Genomic DNA, 17,657 nt, shown 5'->3' with positions numbered 1-17,657 from the left:
TGTGTATGCATGAATTGTTAGACTGATCGGACTTTCAATCATAGGTTCAATCGTTTGAGTTAACATGTCAGTCGGAAAATTCTTCAGTGTGTACCTAGCCTTACACATAAATGTCCTTCTGTTTTGATTGCAATGCTTTTTTCCTTGCTCCCTCAACCCCATTTTTCCTTTCTCTACCCCTTCTCCTTCCCTATTCATATATTCTGAAAAATCTTAATAAAACTTTATTTACAAAAAAAGAAAGACTATCAGCTATAACTGAGCCAATTACTGCCTTGACCAAAGAGGAAATTAATTCCTCATTATGGCTTCCAGAAGTAATTTAGATTTTAAAGAAATTATATCAGCCTTTAATATAGCTCCAGTTCTCCAACATGTTAACATACAATACCTTTTAATTCTTGAAGTTGACAGTTTCAAAGTCTGGCACTATACTTTCACAGTACCATATTAACCCTGAATAATTAGATCCTGTTGCCTACTTTTCCTGGAAATTTTCCTCAGAGGTATATAAAACTATAAAATTGTGACCCCTGAATTATTAGTTGTCAAAGGAGGAATGGAGACACTGGTTGGAAGGAGTGGTTTAAAACACTTGTTGGATATACCGATCATATAGACACATCGACTGCATAGCGTCACTTCTGGTGATCAGCTTCCAGTGGCTGACTGTCACTTCTCAGCTGAACGGCTCCAGAGGGGAATATTAAAAAACTCTCCACATGCAGTTTTGTTTCCCTTTATGTAAGTGGATGCTATTATATTATTATAAGTAAAAACTGGATTTTGAAACTGGTTTTCGGCCAATTTCTATTATTTTGTATATCGAAACAGTTAAGAGACTTAACCCTCACCAAACTTTATTCTTTTCATGTTTCAGCTTTCATACAGGATCAAAGAACATGAAGCTGATGCTGATTTCTTTCTGAACATACTGAACGATCAAGATATTTCATATTATACATAAATCCCTAATAATAAAAACCTTAACTCGAGATTTATTCGTCCAGATTGAAAAAATCAAATACCAGTCACTAATTTGCTATTGGTCCCCGAAAATATCTATCTAGCTGTTTTATCAAAAGGTTATCAAAAGGTTCATTTTTTAAAAAAAAAATTAGCAAGTGGTCCAGTTGTTTCCAAAATAATTTGTTTACTATCCAGGTCTGTTTGGTGGTCCTCTTTTATACAAATGCTATAAAGTGTGTTGACACTTGAGAGGTATGCATATGCGATAAGAATCCCAGAACATACCCTCCTGGGCTGTTACATCCCTACCCATGCTCTCTAAACCAAGGACTCATTTATCCATAGATTTCATTGTTGAATTACCTACTTCAAAAGTATGCACAAGGAACTGGGTGGTTATAGACACCATTATAAAAATAAGTACATTTATACTAATTTCAATTACGCTCAGCATAGAAATTTGCTTCACTTTTCATTATTTTAATCCTGCAAATATTGTTTTGGACAGAAATTATGGAGATTTGTTGTCAAATTTTGGGAATTCAATTCTCTTTCTATTATTTTCATCCATACGTGGACAGTTGGAGTGAACCAATAATTCTTTGGAATAGTATTTAAGGTGTTCTGTGTCAAGACATTGACTGGACAGATCCGATTATTTACTCTGGGCACAGAGTAACAACTCTCAACTCTTCTACAGGAACTTTTTCTTTGTTCTGTGTTTATGGTCATTTTCCTTCACAGTACTTCTTTCTGCTGATGCTCCAGAAGCAAAAAATACAATCTGCTATGTAAAACAGATTTGGAAGGAAGTATACGGTACACTGCAACATGCTACAAACATACCACAAACGTTTTGAGAAGCATCAGCTTAAAGCCCATACAATTGGAGATAGATTCTGCTAATCAGCCATAGGTATCAAGCCTAATCTTCCTTCATCTAAATTAAGTCCTACTTTAAGTACATTGGATCCTATGAAATTACAGAAATTATTGTCCCAGTATAATTTGCTATCTTCACTTGGAATTCATAATGATTTTATGTATCTCTATTAAAACCAGCACAATCCTCCAGATCATCAGATTTTCTTTCTTGTCCTTGCCCTATCATAACTGAGGATAACCTAAATTTCAAATTTAGAAAATCCTGGATTCTCTATGGTGGTGTAAAAGAATTCAACACAAACACACTGTATAGTCCTGAGGAGAGATTTTGGGTTCCAGCCACATATGTACATGCAGAGCAGCTAAAATACTCTTCAATAAACACTCTCCTGGAAAACCGCATTTAAAGAGTTCAGGTGCCCCTGATCAAGGTGGGACACTGTTAGGAGGTTACCTAGCCGGCAGCTTTTAAGATATGCACAAGCTTGTTCATTTGTCATTTATGCACCTTAAAAGGTGATTTATTTTTAGGGTTATGAACATGTTGACAGACAGGCGCGTCCATTGCAATGCTTGGTAACATGACAGAGTTGGCACTTTGATAGGCTCAAACTGAATATATATGCCTACTGTCTCAGAGTACCTGCGAGCATATGTAGCTGATGGTAAAAAGTGCAAATAGTCTCAGTTATTAGTGTTGATAAAAGGGTGTGAGGGACTAACATTAGATACATAAATAATATCCTGATTACCTGGAAGTGAGCAGTGAAAGGTACCTGATTAAGTTCCACAAAATGCTTGATGAATTTTTCCTCACCATCCAAATGAAAATGAGCAACAAGAACAATGAACAATGACTTATTGTTTCAGGACACATCTACATAAATGGTCACAATCTTCACACAGCCGTATACTGTAAGTCTATAGACAAACCATCATATCTGCAGACCCTCCAATATGGCTCCTTCCGTCAGGTACAATATGCTCTGCTCCCGAACATATCACTTCATTTACTATTGCAATTGCCTTGCTGAATTGATTAGCTGATGGAAAAGGTGAATTAATTCTACCCAGTTAAGGGTTGTAGTAAATTAAGTGGGAAGTTCAGGAACAGAGCATTTTTACCATGGGGTCATGTTGTAAAGTCACAAAAGAATGACCCACACCTACAACTCCTTAAATGTTATGGGACTCATTTTAAGTTGAATGCATTTGCAGCCCGATCACACAAAGGACATGACACACGCACAAAGAAATACATTTACATCCATATAATCAGTCAGACACTTCTAAAGTTGCATCCAGCACAAAAAACTGTAGTATTTGCACCAGACATATGTCAAGCGTATGTCTGGTGCAAATATGCACCAGACATACTTTGGGGTGTATACTTATACCCCAAAATAGAGTAGAGATACCATGGAAATGTGGCTTGAAACTGTCAATAGTAAATGTCACATGACATTATTTGTATACAATATAATATTGTATCATATAAACAAGAGAGAATATTGCCTGAACAGTTATTATTAATAAACACAAAAGTCAGGTTTCCAATATAAAATGTAATTGAATAGAAACACAAGTCACAAGTACAAAATGCAAATTAAATGAAACTTAAATAGAAATATTTGTTGTTTTTTTCTTTAAGCATCAATTTGTAAACTTCTTTCCTGCAGTAGTCCAAATGAAAATGTGTAATTAAGTAGTGCAAATAGACAGCTGCAATCTCCTATATGTGCAGCATTAATGATTAATGATTAAAGTACAATAGCTGGAAGGGTCGATACGTAATCATCCAAGTGGTTAAACACTGCGATAGTTATCATCATCATTGCATATTGTTGCACCAGTCCTCTAACAACCACAAGAAATACATGTCCTAAAAGGCGTATCTGCGATTACCTCCACATAGTATTGCAGTTATGTGTACACACCTTTTCTGTACTCGGCCTATACTTGCCTGCCCTCTTTCTGCCTCTCTAGGGGTAAGGAGACGCAAGTAAACAATGTATATATGCATTTTTATGCTCAGCATGAAAATGTATATATTATACAGAAAAATCCTAAAACACACGTCTACCTCTAAATAACCCCCTATGTAATTTTCAGCCAAACTCTACATTGCAAACAGATCTGTTCTGGCACCTTAGAATCGGATCGGTATCTCAACAATTTTAAGTAAGATTTTATAAGGAAAGGCTACAGGCCACAGATAATAGAAAACCATATTCTTAGTTACTTGCATACCCAGCTGTTGGATTACAAGCATGACAGAAACAAACTATGTGCCAATAGTGACTAATAAACTACAAGCAGAAATACTAAGACAATTAGATTCCTAGATTGCTGGCTTATCTAGGAAGTAGAGACAATGATCTATAAGGATGCCAGACGTACACAAATACCCCCAAATCCACAGCTTCTGCAATACAGACAGCAATGACATCTAAGAAGTCAGTAAAAGCTCCTGACTGAAGCCCTGCACAGCCTTACAAGTAGGGCAGAGGGGTTATTTTAAAGAAATGTAAAATAAAATATTAAAAAGGTTTGTTCACTGGTCCCTTGGAACCTGCGGTATCTGAGGACAGTCACATCTTCCTCTCTCTGTGCCGGCATCTGTGACTATATTGCACCTAACACCCTGATGTCTAATTTGTAGTCCGCCCAACAAATGCTAGTTACAAGTGTAGACACTATTCTATACACGATCTCTGAGGAAACCATAATTGACTGTGGAGAAACCTGCCAGCTGGTTTACCAATTCATGGTTATTGTATTTTTCGTAGTTTCAAGTATTTCTGTGCTCATTGTTTCATTCACAAAGAAAGCACGTTAGATTTGTATTCTAACACCTGACCAGATTGCTGTGCCTTAAGAGTAGAGATTACTCACACCACCGGCATTGGAATAAGTGTTCCAATATACATCACCCACTCCCAGGAAGGGAGTGTAGCAAACCGCTATTTTTAATGTTAGTAAGATCGAATGAAACGTCACCCACAAAGCTGGGTAATAGAGCGACTATTTCAGTGAGTACAACCCCTAATTAGAGGGCGGTGTGCAGACTGCTATCTCTGTCTATGTTTAGACAAGCACTGAGAAGCTCACTATTATTGGAGGCAGGTTTATACGAACAATCTTAAGAGGGACTTGTAGTTTCCACAATTATCTTGTCTGTGGGATAGAATATTTGTATGGCACAGAAGAAAGAATCGCTATCTGATATGCTGTTAAGGTCAAAGAATTTTATATTTTATTCAGCCAATTACCGCAGTAATAGATATTTACATAACTCTAATGTGCACTATCGAGTTCTACATTATAAGACGGTTATGAAACTTTTTTTTTGAGCCTTTAAGTTAACAACTGCTTGTTCTCTATATCTTTTAAAGAGTAACCTTATTTGTTTTACGGCTATATTGTGAATATTTGTTTTAATAAAATGTTTTAATGGATATTATCGTGTTGATGGTATATATCTGCTGAGGAGAAGGTTTGTGTGCGCTTCTACTTTTTAGTCTGTTTGCACTAATTGGACTTCAGACGATTTGTACCCTGAATACTTAGAGACTTGAAGTTTTCCAATATAGCTACTTATTAAACCTATCATCTTGAAATTACTTTTGTTGTTTTTAAAAAGTATTCTACTTTAGTACTATATTCCATTGCTGACAGGCTGCTCAATCTTTATAGCCGCTGTATATATTATATATATATATATATATATATATATATATATACATACAGCAATAAGTCATGAAACAGATAAGCTAATGTGGCCAATTGTGAGTGATTCCCCATCTTTGGTGTAAAGCTTGATTTCTGGTTTTGACAGTGATCAGCTTTCTGTATGTGTACCTGCTGTTGAAATATAAATTTGACCCTGTATATTAGATCAGTTCACGTTAAAGAACTATTAGCAAACATGTATAAATGCATAAGTGACAGTGTCAGAATTGCCCATTTCATGTTTCTTGAGGAAACATTTGCTATCATTTTTTTCTATTCATTCTGGTGTTAATTGGTCTCTTTTACAATTATTATTCCACTTTTTGATACCTCATTATTGAGGAAAGAACAATTGTGTTGTAAAGATGCAACACATTATATTCATGATATTTAGCATGTAAAAGTACACCTTACTGGCAATATATATACCTATTGTTAGATGCCTGAACTGGACAAATTTGACGTTGGTACCTAAAACAAACTTGACACAGCAAGCTCTACTGACAACCGTGGAAGAATATTGCTATTATAAGCAAAAACACAAAATAAAAATGGCAAAGGAATGAGCCTGCTAAGACTGATGTAACGCCATGTAAATCACTACTTTTTAAATGCCCCAAAATCAAAATCTCCAGAAATCTAAAAATCACAGAAAATCATCAGTTTATGCAATGTAAATATTATATTTAGTAAATTGCCATTAAAATCTCCCAAACAGTAATCTCACAGTTTTCAGACACTGGGATTTCCTGAAAACCAGTGAAATAAGTGGGATTTCCAGTGCGTGCACTACATGCATACAGCTTATTGAATTAATGGGGTTCTGAAAAGAATGAGAATCTATGGTCAATGAATGAATTAACCTGTTGCTGCTTACCACTTTAGCAGGTGGACCTCACTCTGTTTGTCCCTCTGTTTTAGTGGGAACTAATGTGGTAAGCTATATGGCTTGAGTTGGGACCTGTACAATCTGTTTTCCTGTAGTTCAAATGATTTCTAAGCAAATCAGTAAGGCTAGGTACACACTACAGGTTTTTCAGCCAATTATCATGCCAATCACCCAATAAATGACTGTTTGGCCTGATATCGCATTAGTGTGTATATACTTACAAGAGGAACGAGAGTCATTCCAAAGTACCGATTATCGTTTCATTTGATTGCTCGTCTTGTTTAAAAAAATCTCGCTCCACTCGCCTTCCGATCCTACAGTGCCTATGCACTCACAATCACGATCTCCAAAGAGTTTACAGTGTCATGATATTTTCAGCCGAATCCGGCAATGAACATCAGCTGGTGTCCCGGTGAATAAATGTATAAAGTGCTGCATGTGGAATAATTCATCCGTTCATACTGAGACTGAATACTTAGTTTCAGAGTCACAGAAGCTAACAAAATTTATAATGACATTGTGGATAGCTATAACAAGGCGGTTAATCAGTGTGACAGAAATGAATGTATGAATGAATAAATTAATGAATATTGTGCTGTCATTCTCTAAACGACTACAAGACCAGATGAAGCACAGATCTGAAGGTAAATCGTGTATAGTGTGTACCCATTTATCGACAGACTGATTGGAACTTTAGTCGTTTGTAAAATCGTTAATCGTTACAAATCGGTCGAAAGTTTTTGTAGTGTGTACCTAGTCTTAGTGAGAGGAGCCGTTGAAATATTTTAATAGAGACTGTATCTTACAAAGGAAATGTGACGGTACAACATTAGTTTACAAAAGATGACCCTTGGTGTCTAGAAATGTTGTAGAAATAATTTATTCAAGGTAGAATGAACCTTTTTCAGCTGAAAATAAATGCTTAAATGATCTAATGCCTTCAAAACCTTCCAGCACAAGACCCATTAAATAATGACCTCTATTTACCTCTAAAATATAGATATTTGCAGATCTTTCTTTCTAACCATTTGGAATAAAAGCATCATTTTCTGGAAAAGTTTTCTGGTCATTATGACCAAGTCGGGTATTATAAATATATTTTCTCATAAAACCAAGGATCTCTCTCAATCTCTTTTATGCAGGATCCGTCCAAAAATACTGTTATAAAACAAATAATTTACTATCATTGTCACAGGTGGCTGTATTTAAATGTTTTTCCATTTTCTCTAGCATTTCTACTTTCCAAATGGCAACAAATGTCTTTAGACTACCCTTTTCTACAAATTAAACATTTCTATTTACTGATAGACATCCAATGATGATGTCTACAATGGAAAATTGTACATATGACCTGCTAAAGGAACGTCTGATGTACTGATAAATAAAATATTATAGATGTGCGCTGACCACTGTGTTTTGGTTTTGGATTTGGTTTTTGTTCTAAAACATGTTCGTGTTTTAGTTTTGTAACAGGTTTTGCCAAGGAATCATGAAAGGTTTTGGTTTTGGATTTGGATCTGGATTAAAAATTTTGATAATATAGGTAAAATAATGTAATTTTTAGCTGTTTTTGCTCCAATATTAATATTTCTAGCATTAACATTCATTTCCAGTCTATTTTTTAATGATCCCTTCACAACTGTCCCAATATTCACTATCTTTGGCCAATGTCTGCAGTGAGCTGTCTTAATGAAAGTTTTTTACTTTCTCCAATTTAATTTTAAAAAAAATTAAGCTGCATAGTGTTGATATCTCCCTCTCATTGCACCAAATCTCCTTCGCATGTTCCAACTTACTAATACTGTAATGGAGTAAATAAATAACCACACGGATACCAATGTAAATTTGACAAAAGTTGACAGTTATTACTTTAGCAAAAATAGTGGCGGAGAGAGCAATACGAGTCAGCTAACAGCTAATAGCAAAACCAAACAGTGGAAGGTCAAATTGCCATTATACCACCGGTCCCAGGATATAAACCATTACAATTGACCAGCGCTAAATCTGGCGTCAGAGTGACTACACCTCTTCTGGACTCACAAAGACGTCAATTGCATTGTCAAGGCATGTTTTGGGCAACCAAATCTGCATGAATGGGAGTAATATGACCTCTGCCTGGTTCTGTAGCTTGACTGTCTATGCCCTGCAACTTTCAAAATGTATTGTGTGCATAGTGTTTGAAGTTTTGTAGTATGGGTACAGGCCACCTTCATCTATCATCATCAACATTTATTTATATAGAGACAGCAAATCAAGTAGTGCTTTAGAATAGGGCATCTACTTGTCTAAATATCTACTGATGCCTCAGTTCATCTAATGACATCTGATTGTTACTACATCTTCACTCCCCATGATGAATGCTGTCTAACATTCCAAATTTAGTGTGTGCATGGCATTTCAACATTTTTATCTCTTGCACCTTACACTAAATTTTATTGCTGTTTAATTTATCTATTCATTTGCCTTCAGTTGGTGGCATGGCAGATGACATTTTTTTGCAGCCGCTGCAATGTTCTACATGTGGTCGCTGAATGTTGAAAATGCCCAGAAAAATCCATCACACAAAAACACACTTTTTAACTATAGATGTCACTGAATGACCCTTTCAAAATTGACAAGCATTGAAAAATCAAAAAAAGTTTAGAATATATAGCATTTTGTGTGTGGGGGAGGGGGTGGTGCAGCAGTGTTGAAACTCACACGCAAAAACACCCTTTTTTAAATATTTTTTTACATTTATATTAAAATAGATGTTACTATTTTGACAAGTATTGAAAACTATAATTTTTTTTAGAATATATGGTGTTTTTTGAGGTGTACAGCAGCATTGACACTCATATGCAAACACACAGTTTTAAATATAGATGTCACTGAATGACCCTTTCAAAATTGAAAAGTATTGGAAAATAGAAAAAAGTTTAGAATCTATATAATTTTTTTGGGGTGTGCAGCTGCATTCACACTCACAAGCAAACACCCTATTTTAAATATAGATGTCACTGATTGACCCTTTCACACTTGACAAGTATTGAAAAACAGAAAAAAGTTTAGAAAATATAACATTTTTTGGGGTGTGCACTGCTTTTCTCCACTAAATATATTACTTAATTCAAAATGATATCTAACTCTCTAAGTCTATATACTAGTACTATTATATATGCATTAATAACAACCAGTAGCCACTAGTCCGTCTAAACTCCCTGATAGATTGTATTTAAAAGCAATTGGTCAGCAAACTATTCTACATGACTGATCTCTACAGAACTGCTTTACAATAATGACACAATTCTACTGCTTTCCTATGTCCCTCATTCATCCTGAATGCTATTTTCAGAGCAGCGCACCACAGCCAACCTTGTCCCTACACGCTGTCTATTCTAAAATAGCACTTGAGAAAATGAGAGAGGGCTGTATATAATACAGAAGATATCGTTCTAAAACTCTCGCAAGTTTTGCATCAAAATTTTCCCGGAAATTACATATTGCCTCGTTATGAGATCCCAAATTGATCCGCGAAACCGAGTCCTGAGTCAGGTTCACTTGGATTCCCGGAACTCAGATCTGTCGAATTTCCCCGACTCCGAACCGCTCATCCCCATACAATATATCAAGGTATTGGAGGTGATATTCAGGAGGTTATCTTATTAATTTGCTGTAAAAAACGCTAGTTTCAGGGGCTATTCTTCATATCTGTGGGCATCCTGTGACACATTTCAGTCCAGAACGCTCTGTATGGTGGATTCTTTATTGTATACTTCAACTGACAGGTGGACATGACAAATGCAATAAATAGTTACTGTTTGAATGAAATGCACAAAAAATATGCATCTTATTTTGTGCTGCACGTTAGTAGCTTGGTGATAATACATTTTTTTCATTGCTATTTTATTTTTATCATTTTAATTTCAAAACATTTATCAAAGTCTCAAATAAAAATGGTGTATATTGTTACTTTAACCATAGATCTGCAGTATGAAAACTTCAATAACACTTCTACAGATATTAAATCAGAGTTTATAATTAACTTCAAGTTTATTATAAAAATTTTGTAGGTGAGCTCAGTAAACACAGCAGCAAAAGAGCCTAATCACAAAGGGGATTTCAGCTATATTCTCAAACTTTCACACTTAGGGACATATTCAATTGGCCGCGTTAAAAGCAACGCGGCCTGCGCACTATTACTGTAATAACGGTAATAATTACTGTTATTATGGTAGTTCTAATGCTGGCCTTTTGAAAGCCAGGTTAAAACTACTGTAATAACGGTAATAGTTTTAACCCGGCGGTACTTCGGGGAGAATTGAATTCCCCCCATGGAGAGTAAACAGATTTGAATGCAAATGAGTTGAGGATCACTGATTCCTATGTGAAAAACAGGTGGACTGTTCAATTATTAATTCCACATTGGCATATATGAAACAAACAAAAACCGTCCAGTAATGTTGAACAGAGTGAAACATTATGCAACTCACATATCCCAAGGACTACAAGAAGTTGCAGCATTATTATTATTATGTAGTTCCAAGAATTTGTTCCGACACATATCTCCCGCACACCCGACTCAGAATTACGTAGGGGAGCTGGAGTTTACTTTAAGTGATAGACAGGCACCAGCTTCGACGATAACCTGAGGAAATTTGCTGTAGCAAATGAAACGCGTTGGGTCACACCCCTTAGTGACGTCAAACCGGAAGTCCGGAAGTCCATCTGTGCATCTCACTGTGGAACGCACGCCGCTTATCGATACACGCCGCTGGGTACATTACCCATATGGTCATCGCTGCATGGTCACAGTCTTCTTTACCAATCTGGGATATCTCACCTAGGATCAACGTTTTTCCAAGTAAGACTTATTTGATCAGGTCCGTCTGGGCTTTAAGCATATCGAGTCCGAGGACTCGTGAATACCCGCTCACCGTCTACTACACTCCCTCTGGGACTTACTAACATTGATACTGGACCTCGCTATTGGATAATTGGTGGACATTAGTTTTGTGTCATGCATTATTGGATTTTGTTTTAGTGTCCTCTATCTATGATTTGGTTGTTTTAAAACATTGTCATATGTTATTCACGCTGTGGCCGGCACACATGTTATGTCATTTTATTAAATACATGTTTTTATCTGTTAACATTGTATCCATATGTTGAATATTAGAATTTAGTATTATCAATTTATGTTGGTCGCAATTTTATACACTTAGTATTCATTTAGTCAATCCACTTAAGATTTAGCTCTCCAGACCACTGACCACTGATCCCCAAAAGGAGCAATTGAGCACTCACTTCTTACCAATTTTATTAACATAGGAAGGGATTCCTTTTTTAGTTGAGCCGCTCTTGCTACCTAAAGAGTAGAGCGCGAGTTCCATATCCAAATATTACCAGCTTCCCCACAGAAAGATATAAAAATGGATGTTCTGGCCAATGGGGGGTGCAGGAGGACATTTTTTTGACTCCCTGCCTAAAACGATTAGCAGAGATAGGACAGTGCGAAAATGAATTACCGGGGAGAGAGAGGGTGAGAAGTTAATTACGTGAGGGTGAAGAGGATTATGTAACTCATCTTGTAACTGTTCAACTGGTCTACACAGCAACGACTTTGTTAGGAGGTATGTCCCCAGTCATGCTGCTCTGTAGTGCAAGGCAGCATGAAGGACAAACACTGGAAAGCACTTCATTACAAGGGAGAATGGAAGATCTTTTTGTGGATTATCCCACTCCAGACTGAGGATATCCCTCAGTGTGATGTCCACGTCAACTCCAAGCACACACTGTTTGCCCTGATGTAGTATGCATAGGAGTTAAAGAGACTGTAAAATTGTAGGTGCGTAAAAGGAGTCCATAACATTTTAACATATACAAAATGATCACTGGAAATAAGAAATTAAAATCATACACTTTAGGACGTCAACTAAAGGATTTCAGAAATGCTTTCTGATCAATGTCCTTGGAAACTAAGCTTGTGTCACATATTAACTATTCTATGATAAACAAAATGTATTATCAGTTGGGCTTTCCCACTGCTCATTCCCCTGAAACTGCCCTTAAGAGGTACTAGTAATGACCCATAAATTGTTGAATCTACTTATTTTTTATCACGGTTGGTTTTTACACAGGTTTTGATATAGCTTTTTGATTGATTTTGATTGTCTTCTACTTTAATCGCTTTAACCATTTGTTATCAGATGGAAATCCCACTCCTGGTTCTCCTTTTATATGTTCCTTATCTATTAGTCTGTGGGTGGGTCCATGTTTCTGTCCTGAGACCTCTTCTACTCATAGGGGGTAAATTTATCAAGCTGCGGGTTTGAAAAAGTGGAGATGTTGCCTACAGCAACCAATCAGATTCTAGCTGTTATTTTGTAGAATCTGATTGGTTGCTATAGGCAACATCTCCACTTTTTCAAACCAGCAGCTTAATAAATTTACCCTTTAATTGCCAACTTGGCCCATATATTAATCCGTTTGGTGCAGATATCACCTTTACACAGATGATAGCCAACTCTGTAGGCCTTATTTAGAGTTAGGCATATGCCAATATTTTTGACTAATATACTTATTTCTGTACTGCTCATGAGAAGCAAAAAACATCTGCATCTAGATTTTTGCTTAACATAGACTTGCGTCACTTTACACATGTTGAGGAGGAATAGTTGAGGACAGCGACTGGCATTTATAAGGTGAACACAGTAAGGGCATGTAAGTGCGGCATAGTAGCACCTTGCACTTGCCGTTTTGAGACAGACACAAGTTAGACAGAATATTGGAGAATGCACAATAAAAAGTATTCGATTATCGTTACCTGTTAATAATATAGTCATTAATGAAAATATATTAAAAAAATATATATTTTTTTCTTAATTTTCCCCCAAATGAAATACATTTATCAGGATGTTATTAATATCTCCTGTATATAAAATACATTTTTACAGTTGCTTTTGACTGCAAACACATGTTCTAGCATGCATACACGACTGTCATCACTATACCTAGGCGGGTTCATCGCATCTGTAGCTGGTGCAAATGATACGTCTGAAAATCACTTACCGATGCCCAAAGCTTGATTCGGATGCTGCTGCGTGCGCTCAAACTTGGCACGCCCTTACTGTACATTGACTACATGCATATGCCAATTCCCCTCCACGTTACGCCCATGAAATCGCAGCCTGTTTAATTTGCTTTTTATGCTCGAAGATAAAGTGCATACACTTGAGTTCTCTGGAGCATAGTTTGTTTATGGACATGCGCAGAGCAATTTAGCTTAAAATATGGCAAGTATCAGCATTTACGTTCCTCAATGAATCAGGCCTTATATAATTAAATTGCATGTAAATATTTTCTAGTTATCTGTTCATTAGTTTTACATTTCAAAAACATATCTAGTTGAAATATTTCTACCAACGCCAGTATTTAAGGACTTGGCACTGGCATAATGAGTAGAAAGGTGTGGTATTATATAAACAGTTTGGAGAATTAAGAAAGTTCCATACAAGTGGTGAGGTTTTGAAATTATTACATTTAATAAAATTGGGAGTAGATAAGAGAAGTAAGGTCACTTGAGGATGCCAGCAGAGCATTTTATATGCTCAACTAAATTAATAGAATTACATGTAATTCATCATTTTTGGTTTACATATTATCCTGTTGATGTGGTCTACAATAAGTGGGCAGCACATGTAGGGGTTTTCAAAAAATGAATATATGAACATAAGTGACATATAAAAACGGTACACAAACACATGGAATATATACACCTTTTGCTGTATAATACAGTAGCATTGCCAGTAAGCTAAGATGCATAGGTATACAACCAGTAGAATTGGGATGAGTAGAGGTCATTTTCTGAATGAATGATTGTCACACTAATCCCATATGTTTTACTGATGGGTTTAATTTAAATGTATTTGTGGAAGAAAGTTAATCCTCTTTTACCATAAAGAAAGGATATCCATCGTTTTAAATGTTTAAAATTAATGCATACAAATACGCAAGTCCTGAACAATTGTTTTAAGTAAAATTCTTACATTAATTTTCATTCACTACAGCATGATCTATTTACTTTGATTGATCATTTATAATGTCCATTGTACATGTTTTTGTACTAATATGTCATTGATTATAGTTCTTTTAACGTTTTTAATAAACTTCCTTACTTTGAGGGGATAATGAGATAAGGGTGCCAGGAGCAATCCACTATATCAGTCCACTAGACTACATCCATTGCAGGAGGGTGCTGGGCTTGAGAAAGAGCTGAGCTCTAAATGATTCGCAATATTAACACCTTAGACATAACTTCCGTTCAAGAGAAGACATATTGAGTACAATACAGGAGAGATTCAGCCTGTATCATATCATATCATTTATATTATATTTATATTATTATATATGTATCATATCAATCATATTATTTTACTGTGCTCATAGAGGTATATCGACCCTATCGCTTGGCAGGCATTCCTGTGTAAGTAAATATAGCTCTGCTTGCATGATTATATTTCTGATCCTAATGACAACTGCTTTAAAACATTCTATAATGGACTCTTGGTCACCAAGGACTGGGCTCTCTATTAAATGCTATATTACAAGAGACCTCTATATTTTACACTTTCTAATCATTTATTATATTTCATTTATTTATTTATTTGTACAGCACCAACATACCCTGTTCTTACTGTTTACAGTTGGAAACAAACACAATAATAAAAAAGACTGGGCATTGACAGACAGACAAAAGGGTAAGAGGACCCAGCTTACAAGTTTACAATATATAGGAAAGTAGGAATTTGAAACATGAGGTTAAGTGCCACAGGTTGTAAATTGGTCCAGAGAAAATACTTAGTGGGGCTATATGATCCAATCACACAGCAATGGTGGTTTGAATATAGAAATGTTATAAGTTTAAGGGGGAGATTTACTAAAAAGCGGTTTTGCAAAACCGCTGGGTATTTTTTTGGTGATTTTATATGTGGTTTGGAAACAGTTAGATTTACTAAAGGCCAAACCGCACATAAAATAGCAATTTTTGAAACCACACGGTTAGAAATCACCATCTCAATTTTTTAAAATTACAAATATACAACCCCTCCTGTCTCTTAAACTGCGTTTTGGAAAACCGCATGTCAAAACCATCAGAAAAAGACAGGTTCTGGTAGGCAAGGCAGTTCAATCAGCACAGCCTTGGGACGGTCCTCTAGAGGGGAGGGGGCACAAACAAATTTAGGGGCCCTACACCTAGCAGGTCCTGCCCCAATTCTGAATATCAGTGGGCACATCCCGGTATCCCTGGACAGTGGTTGCCCGGGAAATTAAATATTTATAAAGAAAATGCTTGGCAGCTCCTAGGTATAAAGAAAATAAAAAGTAGTGCCACCCTATAAAAGAAATGATAAGTAGTGAATTTAAATTAAAAAAAAGTTTCGTAGTGCACACATAAAAGAAAGTGCAAGTGTTTGTTTTTTTAAATTCCTATATTGATAACTTTAAATCAAGAAAAGAAGATTTTAGGTAAGTATTTAACAGGGAAACTTACTTTTTCCCCCCCAAACTATGGTTGTAGAAATGTGTTTATTAAGGTGCCCATATTAAATTATATATGCGGTGCACTAATAAATATTATATTAGAAATACTACTTATCATGTTCTTTGTAAGGAGGCACTACTTGTCATTACTAATCATTTTATTTATATATACATGACCACTACTAAGCATTTTCTTTATATGGGGCCACTAGTAAGCATTTTATTGATAATGGTGCAGTACTTGGAAGGACCATGTACTATTCACCATGGGTTGGAGTGCACTCGGTGTCAAGGCTCGATCATCTGTTTCCTAACACCCCTCAACCCAAATGATAGGCCCATTGCTGAGTAGCACTGGGCTTTTGCACAATGGAAAGGGTCAAACTGGATGTTTTACTTCCAGATTTACCATGTGGCTTGGCCTGAATTGCATGTGGTTTGGCCTAAACCACATGTGGTTTAGACATTTGCAAACCGCTACACATCGGAGAGTTTCCACTCTCCAAACTGCAGGACAGTAAATCAAGTGGTTTGTATAAACCGCATTCCAATGTGTGGCGCAGTGCAAAACGCACAAAATAATGCCTCTTAATACACATTCCTTCTAAGTGTCAGTTTTTCTCTGTTCCCCTAGAAGCAAGTTCTTCTTGCTCTCCTGCATTTTTTTATTTTTTACCTATTGAATTACTTTAGGACAGATTATGTATTTAGGAAACTAGTAGTGACAAATAAGTGATTAGGGTGAATTCACTGCCGCAGGGGTGCCAGCATACACTCCAGTGCTATTCAAAACTGGGTTGTTTTGCCCTGTTGAAAGCCACATATTTATTGTGGGCCTGAATCCCCTAGGGAATTCTGCCAAGTGCTGACAGGGCTGGTACATTATGATAGGGAGGCCCCATGCTGCATGTCTCTTATAGAGTGACCAGGCCAGACTGGAATAGCCTTGTGCTGTGTGCCACCTTATATTTGCTGTCCCCCTGCTTTCCCACCAGCTCAGGTCAAAGCGCTAATGCTGGCTACTTAATAAGGTGGGAAAGGTGCACACTTTTTATCATTTATTCCTTTTTATGACTAATAAAGACACATGCTGATAATCATCATCAGCAGTATGTAACTGTACACTAGGGCTTCAGGAGTTGCAAATGATATGCCTCCTAAGAAATGTATCTGGAGCTGCAGCCAATTCTAAATAAACACCTGCAAGTGCACAACCTTACTGTATACAGCTTGCACTTGTACACCCCCGATCCACCCCAGCAGGTACAGGGGCCAGCAAGTGCAATAAGATAAAGCAGATTTTTGCAGCCTGTAATTATAAATTCAACTCTATAACAGACGCATATACAGAAGATAGATATAGAGATAGATAGATAGATAGATAGATAGATAGATAGATAGATAGATAGATAGATAGATAGATAAATAGATAGATAGATAGATAGATAGATAGATAGATAGATAGATAGATAGATAGATAGATATTCCAGTCACTTACAATCCCATTACATTTTTCATACTGCCACTTCTAAATTTCCATTTTGTACCAAATATATATATATATATAATCAATAATATATCTTCTTGCCCTGGGAACAATCCCATGTGCCTTCATTCACAGGTATTTCTCTAAATGCTTGAAATAGATACATCTCATAAT

Source organism: Mixophyes fleayi, chromosome 2, assembly GCF_038048845.1.
Source record: "Mixophyes fleayi isolate aMixFle1 chromosome 2, aMixFle1.hap1, whole genome shotgun sequence".
NCBI classification, from domain to species: Eukaryota; Metazoa; Chordata; class Amphibia; order Anura; family Limnodynastidae; genus Mixophyes; species Mixophyes fleayi.
The sequence above is the reverse complement of the archived record's forward strand: the minus strand, read 5'-3'. Positions refer to the sequence as shown.